At 47.0% G+C, this 14,211-nt stretch overlaps 1 protein-coding gene across 1 annotated transcript in view; it reads left to right on the top strand.

Moving 5' to 3' along the window:
• Window positions 1-5,389: 5,389 nt before the first annotated feature.
• KCNG2 (potassium voltage-gated channel modifier subfamily G member 2) overlaps window positions 5,390-14,211 on the top strand; it is a 63,784-nt gene continuing 54,962 nt past the window's right edge. Inside the window, exons 1-2 of the mRNA XM_014781303.2 lie at window positions 5,390-5,597; window positions 12,749-12,839. The gene's annotated coding sequence lies outside the window, so the exon portion shown is untranslated. The remainder of the gene's footprint in view (window positions 5,598-12,748; window positions 12,840-14,211) is intronic.

A 14,211-nucleotide genomic window follows, 5' to 3' on the forward strand; every position in this document is an offset into this window, starting at 1 on the left:
GAGGCTGTCCACCATATAAAACATAGAATTTGCCATTTTAACCATTTTTAATTTATAATTCAGTGGCGTTAACTACAGTCACCATGTTGTGCAACCATCACCACTACTTCCAAAATTTTCTCATCACCCCAAACAGAAACCCTGTGCCCACTAAGCTGTAACTCCCATTTCTTCTTCCCTCCAGCCCCTGGTAACTTCTAATCTACTTTCTGTCTTACAAATTTGCCTGTTCTAGATACTTCATACAGTGTTGGTCCTTTTGTGTCTGCCTTTTGCCACTTAGCATAATGTTTTCAAGGTTCATCCATGTTGTAGCAGGTGTCAGTACTGCATTTCTTTCTGTGGCTGAAAAATATCCCATTGCATGCATAGAGCACGTTTTGTTTATCCATTCATCTGCTGATGGACACTCCCACCTTTTGGCTATTGTGAATAATACTGCTGTGAACACTGGCTTAATATGTCTGTTGGAGTCCCTGCTTTCAATTATTTAGGGTATATACTTAGGAGTGGAGTTGCTGGGTCATGTGGTAACTCTATGTTTAATTTTTGAGGAACTGTCAAACTGTTTTCCACAGCGGCTGCATTGTTTTACGTTCCCACCAGCAATGTACCAGGATTCCAATTTCTCCACATCCTTGTCAACACTTGTTATTGTCTGTATTTTTGATTATAGTCATCCCAGTAGATGTGAAGTGGAAACTCACTGAGGTTTGATTTGCGTTTCCACAGTGGCTAATGATGTTGGGCATCTTGTCATGTGCTTGTTGGCCGTTTGTGGACCTTCTTTGGACAAATGTCTATTCAAGTCCTTTGCTCATTTTTAAACTGGGTTGTTTCTCTTTCTGTTGTTGAGTTGTAGGAGCTCTTTATATATTCTCAATATTAAACCCTTATCAGATATGTGATTTGCAAATATTTTCTCCCGTTCTGTGGGTTGTCTTTTCACTCTGTTAAGAGTGTCCTTCAATGCACAAAAGTCTAATTTTAATGAAGTACAACTGATCTGTTTTTTTTTGTTGTTGTGTATGCTTTTGGTGTCATATTTAAGAATTGCCAAGGTCATGAAAATTTGACCTTGTTTTTTCCTGAGAGTTTTATACTTTTAGCTCTTAAACTTAGTTCGTTCATCCATTGGAGTTAAATTTTGTGTATGGTGTGAGGTAGGGGTTCAAGTTCATCCTTTTGCATGTGGATATCCAGTTTTGCCAACTCCATTTGTTGACAAGACTGTCCTTTCCACATGGTATGGTCTTGACTCCCTTGTCGAAAATCAACTGACCATCAATGTGAGAGTTTATTTCTTGGCCTCTATTCCATTCCACTGATCAGTATATCCATCCACATGCCAGGACCACATTCACTGTAGTTTTCTAGCATGTTTTAAAATTGGGAAGTTTGAGATTGCCAACTTTGTTCTTCTTTTTTCAAAATTGTTTTGGCTATTTAGAGTCTCTGATATTCCGTACGAATTTTAGGATGAGGTTTTCTGTCTCTGCAAAACACTCTGTCAGGATTTTGATAGGCTATTCTAGAAGTGGGCTGAACGTTCTGGTACGTTTTGCTGTGAAGACATCCCAGCATTAATATTTTGGGGAGGGGGTGTGAGGGCTTCAGTAAAACTGGTCAAATTCAGGCTCAAGGTGCTTTTCATTCCAGTGTTCCGGGGTTTAAGCAGAAAAAATTAAGGTTTTTAAAAAACTTTTTATTTGAACTATTTTAGACTTACAGAAAAGCTGCAAAATTAGCACAGAGTTTCCCTATGCCCCTCACCCAGCTTCCCCTCCTGTTAACAATGATAACACAATGATCCAAACCAGGAAATTAATATCAGTCCTGTACAGTAGCTAGGTCACAGCCCTTCCCACTAATCTATGGTCCAGGACCCCATTCAGGATCCCACACCATATTCAGTTTGTATTTCTCCTCAGTCTCCTGCAGTCTGTAACTTCTCCAGTTTTTCTTTACCTCTTGAGATGTTGACACTTCAGAAGAATGTTGTTCTCAGCCTGTGAGAATTTGCTAACTTGACACAGCCTTTTATGCACAGCTCTTTCTGTCTGCTGCCTCACAGCATGCCGTCAAATATTGTTTCCTTCAGCTGCTTAGGCTAGTTCTTGTCTTCCCACCCTTCAGTGAGGTTATTTATATGCCGTATGTGTTACTGTTTTTCATTCCATTTGGGTTTTGGTTTATTTTGTGGCATGGGCAGAGAATGTGGAACACCACCATGACTGTAAGAGTCAGAGCCACACAAAAAGGTACCGAAAGGTGGTTGTCCCATCCTCGTTCCTGCCACCCTGTTCCGACCTCCCTTCCTTCCAGCCCTGTAGGGGACCAATCTCTTTAGTTTCTGGGTGGTCCTTCCTAAGTGTCTTCTGTGCAATCGGGTGGACACCTGTGTATTTTTTATAGCTTCTCTTTTCCCCAAAGTGTGGCATACTCTAACTATTCCTTTGCACCTTGCATTTTCATTAACAACGTATCCTGGAACCACTCCTATCAGGTCATAGAGATCTTCTTCATTCTCTTTGCAGCTGCAGCATATCTCACTGTGCGGACCCACCATATGTATTGAGCCACTCTCCTCTGCATGGGCATTTGGGTTGTTTCCAATTACAAACAGTGCTGCACTGAGTAACCTGTGAGTGTGTATTTTTGTGTTTCTTCAGGATCGACCCTAGAAGTGGGATGCACATGCTCATTTGGTTGGGTGTTGACCATTCCCTCCAGGGGCAGTGCACACCCCCACCCTGGGTGGAGTGCTGTGTCCTCACAGCCAGGCCAACACAGTGCGTGGTTGGGTTTTTAAATTTTTGCCAGTCCCATGGATGAGAAATGATGTCTCGGTCTTAATTTGCACTTCTCCAATTATGAGTGTGCTTAAACGTTTTTTTCCATGCATTTGAGGGCCATTTTTATCTCTCTTTTTGTGACTTGCCTGTTCATGTTTTTTCTCTTATTTATCTACGGGCCTTTTGGTCCTTTGTCCCTCAGTTTTTAAGAGTTCTTTATATATTAGTTTCCTCCTCATAGTTTCTTTTTCAGGGTGTTCCTGGCTATTCTTACACATTTGAACTTTAGTATTAATGTGTCTAACTCTATCAAATAGCTTGCTGTGTTTTTACTGGGATTGAACTGAATTTATAAACTAACTTGGGGAGAAAAACATCTTTATGACATTGAGTCGCCCTCTCCAAGAACAGGGGACCGCTTCCCCTTCATCCAGTTCTACTTTTGCGTTTCCAGAGTGTTTTAAAATTTTCCTTGTAAACTTGTACGTATTCCTTGTGAAATTTATCCCTGCATATTTAATCTTTTTTGTTGCCAATAAATCAACTTTTCAATCATCACATCCTCTATTTATTGTTTGTATATAGGAAAGGCTATTGATTTTGTAGCCTCCTACTTTACTGAATTCTTTTATTTAATAAATAAAAGTTTTATCATTGATTCTCTGGGATTTTCCAAGTGCACTGTCATCTCATCTGCAAATAGAGATCATTTTACTTCTTCTTTTCCCACTCTCTGCTCTAATGGATTTTTCTTGCCTAATTGCATTAGTTAATACCTCTAGTATAATGTTGAATAATATCAGAGATAGTGGGTGTCCTTCCCTTGTTCCTGATCTGAGTGGAAATGCTTCTAGTTTTTTCTCCATTAAATGAGAGACTGGCTTTTGTACTTAACATGATAGTTTATTGTGTTAATAAAATATCTCTCAATTCCTTGAGTGTTTGTCAAAGGCTTTCTTGGTATCTGTGGAGATAATCATATCGTTTTTTCCCTCTTTGATTTGTTTTTATGGTGTATGATGTTAATAGATTTCCTACTATTGAACCTACCTTGCATTTCTGGAATAAATTCCACTTTGTCATAGTACTTTTTCTTCTTAAAGAGACATTGGATTCTGTTTAATAATATTTTGTTTAAAGTTTTTGCATTGATATTCATGAATGATATTGGACTGTAGTTTTATTTCTTTGTACTGATTGTATTTTGTTTAAATATCAGTGTTTACTTATTTCATAAAAGGGATTTGGAAGCTTTCTCTTCTTTTCAATGCTGTGGAGTAATTTGTAAAGCATCGGGACTATCTGGTCTTTATGAAGTTTGGTAGAATTCAATCTGAGTCTACCTGGGTTTGGTACTTTTTGTACTTTTTGTGGGGTAGTTCCTTTGTGACTTTCTCTGTTTGTTCAAAGGAAATTGGCCTAAGTTTCTAACTCTAATTGGATCAATTTTGGTAGACTGTGTTTCCCAAGGAAATTATCCATTTCATCTAGGTTTTCAGATGTATTTGTATAGAAAACTTCAAAGTGTCTCTTATGATTTTTAAAATTCTTTCTGTTTCAAAAGTTAAATTTCTTGAATATAATCATGTAGTTAAAAAAAGGGAAAGAAAGAAATTTGAGTGACTGGAAAATGTCATCATCCTAGAATTTTAAGGATTGTTATTTTCAAAGCAACATGTTAAAGTATTGTTTATCTGCAGTTTTCAAAGAATAAGCTGGTGTGTGGATATACAAAAATATCTCTTCTGCCCTGTCACTGTTGGTTAGAGAATAGCCCACCATGAAAAGTCATTTTACTGCCTGAGAATTACAGGAGCAGGCTTAGTGCCCTCGGAGTTTTGACCAACTCCCTGACTGCCCGTTGACATCAACTTTAATACTCAGGCTATTAAATGCCAACAAGGATCCAACACAAAGGTCGATCTGTCATGCTGTAATTAATGGGACTTCAGTTGCATCATATAAAAAACTAAAAGATGTGATATCCCCCCTAAAATTAGAATAGTTTTATTCCTTTTTCTAGTTACTAAAATTACTTGTATCTTTTGTTTAAAAAAAAAAGCAAGAAAGAAAAACTTGAAGAAAATAGGAAGCTATCTCCTAAAATTCCGCTGCCCATACCTGTGTACTGTCAACCTGTTGATGACTTTCCTTCCAGAAGTTTCTTTATGCATCTACCCACAGAGAGAGCAATGCTGTGTACAAATACACAGTCATGTGATCTGTGCTGTTCTGTAACCTGCTTTTTCTTTCAAAGGCCACGTCACCCCCCACCCCACCCCAGGCTTGAAGAGGACGCCTGCAGAAAAAGATGCTGGCCGTGAAGGGCAAGTTGTAGGTTTGCGAGTAAATCCTCAGGAAGATCAAGACTTTTGTCCCACGGGTCTGCGCCAAGCCTGGTGGAGAGGTAGGAGGTGAGCTGGCAAGGAAGTGGCCGTGGTGTCAGGGGCAGGAGTGTTAGGAGTTCTCTTGCTCTGGGCAGGCCCAAGAACGCTGTAGTCAAACTGAAAGAGAGAATTTCTGGAGCGTGATGTCTTCACGTGGACGTAGTTGCTTCAGGCTTCAGCTAAAGACTTATTTTGCAGAAAGTTGGCAGCACCAGATCTCCTGGAGGCGCACTGCTCCCTGTATGAGGAAGTTACAGCTATGTAGAAGAAATCAGGCTGAGATCAGGGTCTCCTTGGAGAAACTGAGCCCCGCGGGCTGTAAAGATCTGCCCATTCCGCGTCTTATCCCACATCTGTGTGGTTGACAGCACGGTGTGATAACTTCACAATTATGCATGCAGTTCATCGTAGAAAGGTAAATTATGTGCATTACATTCTGTTTCAGAAGGTATGGGAATGATTAATCACTTGTTTAATAAAATTGATTTGAAAAAGAAATTACCAATTAAGAAATGTCGTGATTAAAAAGTAAAAATTCAATTATCTGGGAAATCTGCTTTGGCTCATGCTCACTTTCTGTTCAGGTAACAGATTTGCTTTTTGGTGCCTGCTCTTACTGGGGCCAGCGGGGGCCCAAGTTGGCCTCTGCTGGTCTTTTAGGTGGACACAGTGGAAGTCTCAGGCCTCCTTCTGGGGACCAGCCTGGGGACCCCTCACTTAAGGCTCAGCAGAGATCCCCCGGGGGTCATGAGGCTAGAGTGTGGAAGAGCCTGGTATCTGGTCTGCCCCTGTGTCCTCTGACTGCAGCTCACCCACCTCTGGTTCATGAGAGATGCACTCCTTCACTGGCTGTGTGATGGGCAAAGCGTGGAAAGGGAAAACTACTGGAATCCACGAGAATTTCAAACCAAGTCTCCTGCAATTTCAGCAGCTCTGTCCTGTGGAAACGTCTGCTCAGTGTGGGCGTCCAGGGCCAGGCTGGACCAGAGCCACAGCATCTCGGGTGGGGAAGTCGTCCCGGACCACAGAGGGCTCAGGTCCCCACAAGCGGGGCAGGGCTGGGGACTCGGTAGCTTAGCATGGCAGCTTTCAAACTTCTAGGTCTTAAGAATTACTTAGGCCAGCAAGGAGCTTTTTTTTTAATGTGGGTTGTATGTACCACTATCACCGTGTTAGAAATTGATGAAGGCAGGGACAAGCCCACTGAGGCCCCTGCCCTGGTGTCCCTTGACAAACTGAGGGTCCATCTATTATCTCCAAGAGATCATCAGAGGAGAGATGCTCAGGATGGATTTGGAAAAAGCTGGAAGGAGAGATAGAACTCCCAGGAGTGTTAACCCCACCCTCCCAGTTTATGTTTCCTCCCTCCAAACTGCAGGCTCCAAAACCACAGTAAGCAGAGGGGGCAACTCCATTATCCACCAGCCGCTGCCGCAGCCTGAGCACTTAAATAGAGTGTGGTGGGTTGGACGGAAATCTCTCTTCTCTGAGCTCCAGAAGCAAAAATACTTATGTAAATAGCTACTTCAGAGAAAAAATGGATTTAACAGTACATTTGCATACAAATGTACTAATTATAATCCTCTTACCTATACATTGAAACAGATTTAGCAGTTACAATTGTACTGGAACATAATATTCTTCTTAAAAATCTTAGGCAGACAGCCATAGAGAGATGTACTTAAATACGTGAGGATGTGCATATTGAGATTCTGCAGACTCTTGCCCGATTGGAGGTGAGACACCCAGGCTGCCTCAGAGAGGATTGTAGGTGAGAGAGCCAGGCCCATCTGACGGGATTGTACTTGTGAGAGACCCAGGCCCTTCTGACAGGATTGTAGGTGTGGAAACCCAGGCTCCTCTGACAGGATTGTAGTTGTGGAGACACAGGCCCCTCTGACAGGATTGTGGGTGAGACACCCAAGCACCTCTGACAGGATTGTAGGTGTGGAGACCCAGGCCCCTCTGACAGGATTGTAGATGAGAGACCCAGGCCCCTCTGACAGGATTATAGGTGTTGAGACCCAGGCTCCTCTAGCAGGATTGTAGTTGTGGAGACCCAGGCCCCTCTGACAGGATTGTGGGTGAGACACCCAGGCCCCTTGACAGGATTGTAGGAGAGAGACCCAGGCCCTCTGACAGGCTTGTACTTGTGGAGACCCAGGCACCTCTGACAGGATTGTACTCGTGGAGACCCAAGCCCCTCTGACAGGGTTGTAAGTGAGAGACCCAGGCCCCTCTGACAGGATTGTAGGTGTAGAGAACCAGGCCATCGAACAGGATTGTAGCTGAGACACCCAGGCCCCTCTGACAGGATTGTAGGTGAGAGACCCAGGCCCCTCTGACAGGACTGTAGGTGAGATATCCTGGCCCCTCTGACAGGTTTGTAGGTGTTGAGACCCAGGATCCTCTGACAAGATTGTAGTTGTGGAGACCCAAGCCCCTCTGACAGGATTATAGGTGAGATATCCTGGCCCCGCCGACAGGTTTGTAGGTGAGAGATCCTGGCCCCTCTGACAAGATTGTAGGTGTGGAGACTCAGGCCATCTGACAGGATTATAAGTGAGAGATCCAGGCCCTTCTGACAGGATTGTACTTGTGGAGACCCAGGCCCCTGTGACAGGATTGTACTTGTGGAAACCCAAGCCCCTCTGACAGGATTGTAGGTGAGAGACCCAGGCCCCTCTGACAGGATTGTAGATGAGAAACCCAGGCCCCTCTGACAGGATTGTAGGTGTTGAGACCCAGGCTCCTCTGACAAGACTGTAGTTGTGGAGACCCAAGCCCCTCTGACAGGATTATAGGTGAGATATCCTGGCCCCTCTGACAGGTTTATAGGTGAGCGATCCTGGCACCTCTGACAGGTTTGTAGGTGAGAGATCCTGGCCCAACTGACAAGATTGTAGGTCTGGAGACTCAGGCCATCTGACAGGGTTGTAAGTGAGAGATCCAGGCCCTTCTGACAGGATTGTAGGTGAGAGACTCAGGCCCTTCTGACAGGATTGTACTTGTGGAGACCCAGGCCCCTGTGACAGGATTGTACTTGTGGAAACCCAAGCCCCTCTGACAGGATTGTAGGTGAGAGACCCAGGCCCCTCTGACAGGATTGTAGATGAGAAACCCAGGCCCCTCTGACAGGATTATAGGTGTTGAGACCCAGGCTCCTCTGACAGGATTGTAGTTGTGGAGACCCAGGCCCCTCTGACAGGATTGTGGATGAGACACCCAGGCCACTGTGACAGGATTGTACTTTTGGAGACCCAGGCGCCTCTGACAGGATTGTAGATGAGAGACCCAGGCCCCTCTGACAGGATTATAGGTGTTGAGACCCAGGCTCCTCTGACAGGATTGTAGTTGTGGAGACCCAGGCCCCTCTGACAGGAATGTAAGTGAGAGATCCAGGCCCTTCTGACAGGATTGTAGGAGAGAGACCCAGGCCCTTCTGACAGGCTTATACTTGTAGAGACCCAAGCACCTCTGACAGGATTGTACTCGTGGAGACCCAAGCCCCTCTGACAGGGTTGTAAGTGAGAGACCCAGGCCCCTCTGACAGGATTAGGTGTGGAGACCCAGGCCATCTGACAGGGTTGTAGCTGAGATACCCAGGCCCCTCTGACAGGATTGTAGGTGTGGAGACCCAGGCCCCTCTGACAGGATTGTAGGTGTGGAGACCCAGGCCATCTGACAGGTTTGTAGGTGTTGAGACCCAGGCCCCTCTGACAGGATTATAGGTGAGAGACGCAGGCCCCTCTGACAGGATTGTAGGTGTGGAGACTCAAGCCTCTCTGACCGGGTTGTAGGTGAGAGACCCAGGCCCCTCTGACAGGATTGTAGGTGAGAGACCCAGGCCCCTCTGACAGGATTGTAAGTGAGAGATCCAGGCCTTTCTGACAGGATTGTAGGAGAGAGACCCAGGCCCTTCTGACAGGCTTGTACTTGTGGAGACCCAGGCACCTCTGACAGGATTGTACTCGTGGAGACCCAAGCCCCTCTGACAGGGTTGTAAGTGAGAGACCCAGGCCCCTCTGACAGGATTGTAGGTGTAGAGACCCAGGCCATCGAACAGGATTGTAGCTGAGACACCCAGGCCCCTCTGACAGGATTGTAGGTGAGAGACCCAGGCCCCTCTGACAGGACTGTAGGTGAGATATCCTGGCCCCTCTGACAGGTTTGTAGGTGTTGAGACCCAGGATCCTCTGACAAGATTGTAGTTGTGGAGACCCAAGCCCCTCTGACAGGATTATAGGTGAGATATCCTGGCCCCTCCGACAGGTTTATAGGTGAGAGATCCTGGCCCCTCTGACAAGATTGTAGGTGTGGAGACTCAGGCCATCTGACAGGATTATAAGTGAGAGATCCAGGCCCTTCTGACAGGATTGTACTTGTGGAGACCCAGGCCCCTGTGACAGGATTGTACTTGTGGAAACCCAAGCCCCTCTGACAGGATTGTAGGTGAGAGACCCAGGCCCCTCTGACAGGATTGTAGATGAGAAACCCAGGCCCCTCTGACAGGATTGTAGGTGTTGAGACCCAGGCTCCTCTGACAAGACTGTAGTTGTGGAGACCCAAGCCCCTCTGACAGGATTATAGGTGAGATATCCTGGCCCCTCTGACAGGTTTATAGGTGAGCGATCCTGGCACCTCTGACAGGTTTGTAGGTGAGAGATCCTGGCCCAACTGACAAGATTGTAGGTCTGGAGACTCAGGCCATCTGACAGGGTTGTAAGTGAGAGATCCAGGCCCTTCTGACAGGATTGTAGGTGAGAGACTCAGGCCCTTCTGACAGGATTGTACTTGTGGAGACCCAGGCCCCTGTGACAGGATTGTACTTGTGGAAACCCAAGCCCCTCTGACAGGATTGTAGGTGAGAGACCCAGGCCCCTCTGACAGGATTGTAGATGAGAAACCCAGGCCCCTCTGACAGGATTATAGGTGTTGAGACCCAGGCTCCTCTGACAGGATTGTAGTTGTGGAGACCCAGGCCCCTCTGACAGGATTGTGGATGAGACACCCAGGCCACTGTGACAGGATTGTACTTTTGGAGACCCAGGCGCCTCTGACAGGATTGTAGATGAGAGACCCAGGCCCCTCTGACAGGATTATAGGTGTTGAGACCCAGGCTCCTCTGACAGGATTGTAGTTGTGGAGACCCAGGCCCCTCTGACAGGAATGTAAGTGAGAGATCCAGGCCCTTCTGACAGGATTGTAGGAGAGAGACCCAGGCCCTTCTGACAGGCTTGTACTTGTAGAGACCCAAGCACCTCTGACAGGATTGTACTCGTGGAGACCCAAGCCCCTCTGACAGGGTTGTAAGTGAGAGACCCAGGCCCCTCTGACAGGATTAGGTGTGGAGACCCAGGCCATCTGACAGGGTTGTAGCTGAGATACCCAGGCCCCTCTGACAGGATTGTAGGTGTGGAGACCCAGGCCCCTCTGACAGGATTGTAGGTGTGGAGACCCAGGCCATCTGACAGGTTTGTAGGTGTTGAGACCCAGGCCCCTCTGACAGGATTATAGGTGAGAGACGCAGGCCCCTCTGACAGGATTGTAGGTGTGGAGACTCAAGCCTCTCTGACCGGGTTGTAGGTGAGAGACCCAGGCCCCTCTGACAGGATTGTAGGTGAGAGACCCAGGCCCCTCTGACAGGATTGTAAGTGAGAGATCCAGGCCTTTCTGACAGGATTGTAGGAGAGAGACCCAGGCCCTTCTGACAGGCTTGTACTTGTGGAGACCCAGGCACCTCTGACAGGATTGTACTTGTGGAGACCCAAGCCCCTCTGACAGGGTTGTAAGTGAGAGACCCAGGCCCCTCAGACAGGATTGTAGGTGTGGAGACCCAGGCCATCTGACAGGATTGTAGCTGAGACACCCAGGCCCCTCTGACAGGATTGTAGGTGTGGAGACCCAGGCCATCTGACAGGACTATAGGTGTGGAGACCCAGGCCCCTCTGACAGGATTGTAGGTGTGGAGACCCAGGCCATCTGACAGGATTGTAGGTGTGGAGACTCAAGCCTCTCTGACAGGATTGTAGGTGTGGAGACCCAGGCCCCTCTGACAGGATTGTAGGTGTGGAGACCCAGGCCATCTGATAGGAATGTAGGTGAGAGACCCAGGCCCCTTCTGGCAGGATTGTAGTTGTGGAGACCCAGGCCCCTCTGACAGGATTGTAGGTGTTGAGACCCAGGCCATCTGACAGGATTGTAGGTGAGAGACCCAGGCCCTTCTGACAGGATTGTAGTTATGGAGACCCAGGCCCTTCTGACAGGATTGTAGGTGAGAGACCCAGGCCATCTGACAGGAGTGTAGGTGTGGAAACTCAGGCCAACTCTACCAGATTGTATGTTCTGTGAATCGGTTAACAAAGCCCAGGGCCATGGTGAGGCCCAGTGGTGTGGGTCACCTAGAGGGGACATGGTGCCCATGTGCAGTCTGGTAGACTCTAGGAGGCCAAGGGAGGGTGAGCAGGTGGCCTAAGTCCCAGCGACTCCTGAGCCTCTCCTCTAGCAGCTCTGTTGTTGCAGTGGGCAGCTCGTTTATTGGAGAGGCTAGGAGACAGCTCTGGGCATGGACAACTTGACTGCCAGGCGTGCATTGCTCAGAGATGCCCAGGAGGAAGTCAGAAGCAATCAGGCCTTAGAGGGAGAAGCAGGGAAAGGAGAAGGAGCCTAGAATGGGACCATGTCAGCTGAGCACAGAGATAAGAGGGCTCCAGAAGGATAGGCTGTCCTATCATGTGGGAAAGGCCAAGTGTGGTTAGGACAGAAGAGCCCAGCGTGGGGGATGGGGCAGATCACAGTGTGAGTACAGGGGGGTGGGGGTGGGTAGGGCATGAAGACTCTCATTTAGGAGACGTGGCTAAGAGGGAGGGTGAGAAATGGGCCGTGCTGGGAGTCAGTTGTAGGGCCAAGAGGGTGTGTCTATGGATGTATTGTTTATATGCTAATTAGAAAGGCAGGAAGAGGGACTAATTAGGGAGGACTTTCCAGAGGACCCCCCAGGTGGATGGGATGAGAACACAGCACACAGATTGGCCTCCAGAAAGAATCCTTTTCCCAAAACAGCAAAGACTGGGTCAGGGCCTTTTGTGTGAGCCTCGAGGTAATAGTTCTCACATTTTATAGGGTGATATCTGGGGCAGGTGTCTAATTTGCTAATTGGAGACAGAGAGGAGATAAGAAAAAGGAACAAATGCTGAAAAGCTATTACGTTTACATTTGTCTTGTCAAAACCCTGCACTTAGAGATTCTGTACATTTTGTAGACAGGAGTCAGAATGTTGGTTGGAGGAAAGGTACGATAACCATCATGTAATTAAATTGGTAGTTGGAGTAAATATAAATGTTTCTCCTGAAATAGAAGCTCTTAACCTGGGATCTCTGGGTCCATGCAGCCATCGTAGATTCCAGAGGGTCCATGAAAACCCCAGACTGACCCAAGATTTTGTATGTGTGATCATGTATATTTTATAAGGCGATGAATGTGTTTACTGGATTCTCTAAGAAGTTCATGACCCAACCAAGGTCAAGAAGCCAGGCCCTAACAGAGGAATTTAACATGTCATTTCAGGGGTTGAGGAGTACTGGCAGAGGCCTTATGAGACGGCTCCATTTGAAAAGGGACACCCAGGATGAGACCCACACAGGGAAATCGGCCAAGGGTAAGAAACGTGCCTGCACATACGCTCCTCACCACCACTAAGAGAAAACTGGAGCATGTCCTTTTAAATTAAACCATCGCATTTAAAGAATCTTAACATATGATTACCCCCCAAAATACTGATTTCCTCAGAGGTTAGATAAATGGGAAGGAAGGTAGAACTTTGGGGAAAGGCCTGGAAGGATGAACTGGCCTTCATGAGTGTGGGCACTCCCCTGAGGAGTTTCAAGTTAGGTGGAGTGGAGGTACCTACAAAATAATGAATTTGGGGTCCCCTGGAGAATCTTGTCTGCTGTCCCCCAGCACTCCCATCCTTGTCCTGTGGGTTCCCGAGGCTCCAGTCAACCTCATCCTCCGCGGGGCTGTCTCCCCCAGTGTTGTCTCACTTTAGCAGCATAGCAGCTGAGGAACAAACGTGGGGCGGTGTTTATCCTTAGAGGCTTCCTCCCAGGATGCCTGACTGAAGGCTGGGCAGATGACCTAGGGTGCTTACGACCTGGGTGGAGGGTGTCCACCAGCTCCTATCTAGCTCCCCTGTGTCCCTCATCTGTCCCTCACCTGTCCCTCATCTGCCCAGGCCTCTCTCCTCTTCAGCCCTCACTGCTACTTTTTTCCTCCATCTTCTTCCCACTCTTCTTCTGCTGTTTTCCACAATATTGCGCCTCTCTTGTTTCCCACTCTTCTCTAGTACTTGTGGACTTAAATTTAGACCTTAAATCTGTAAGGGGCCTGGCGATCCTCTCATTCAGCCCCATGATTCACTGACTGGACCCCAAGACACAGCGCTGAGGCCAAGATCCTAATCTTCTGACTCCGTCCTTGGGCTTTTCCTACCTAGGTGGCAAGAATCCTGTTGTGCATGGCACCTAGCAGTCTTAGAAGAGTTTAACACAGTTAGATGTGTTGTTTTCAAAGAAATATCCCTTCTCAGCATTGCTCCTCTCATCTGAAGGCAGATCAACAGTGTGCTGGAATGTAGAGGTGGGATGTTCCTCCCTCGTCTGCTTTCCTGCTGTGAGCCAGGACCTACCCAATCTGTGGGGAAAACATGAGCCTAATTTCCCTTAAAAATTGGCAGTGAAGGATGTTGTACAGTAGTCCCCCCTTATCCAAGGGGAATACATTCCAAGACCCTGTTGGGGAAGAGGGAAAATCTCCCTCTGCCTTTTCCCCCAAGGTTCTTATGGCTGGCCAAATAATTAGAAAACTGGTTAGCAGGAGAAAATAATACCAAGTTTAGTAACATGTATACATGAGAGAAACCAGGGAAACTGAGTTTCTCAACAAAATGGCAGAGATTCTCATCTTAAATACTATCTTCAGCTAAAGACAAAGGAGGATGTTGGGGGTGGGGGAGTCAGTCATGGGAGATT

Source organism: Ceratotherium simum, chromosome 14, assembly GCF_057802395.1.
Source record: "Ceratotherium simum simum isolate JZ-2026a chromosome 14, ASM5780239v1, whole genome shotgun sequence".
NCBI lineage: Eukaryota > Metazoa > Chordata > Mammalia > Perissodactyla > Rhinocerotidae > Ceratotherium > Ceratotherium simum.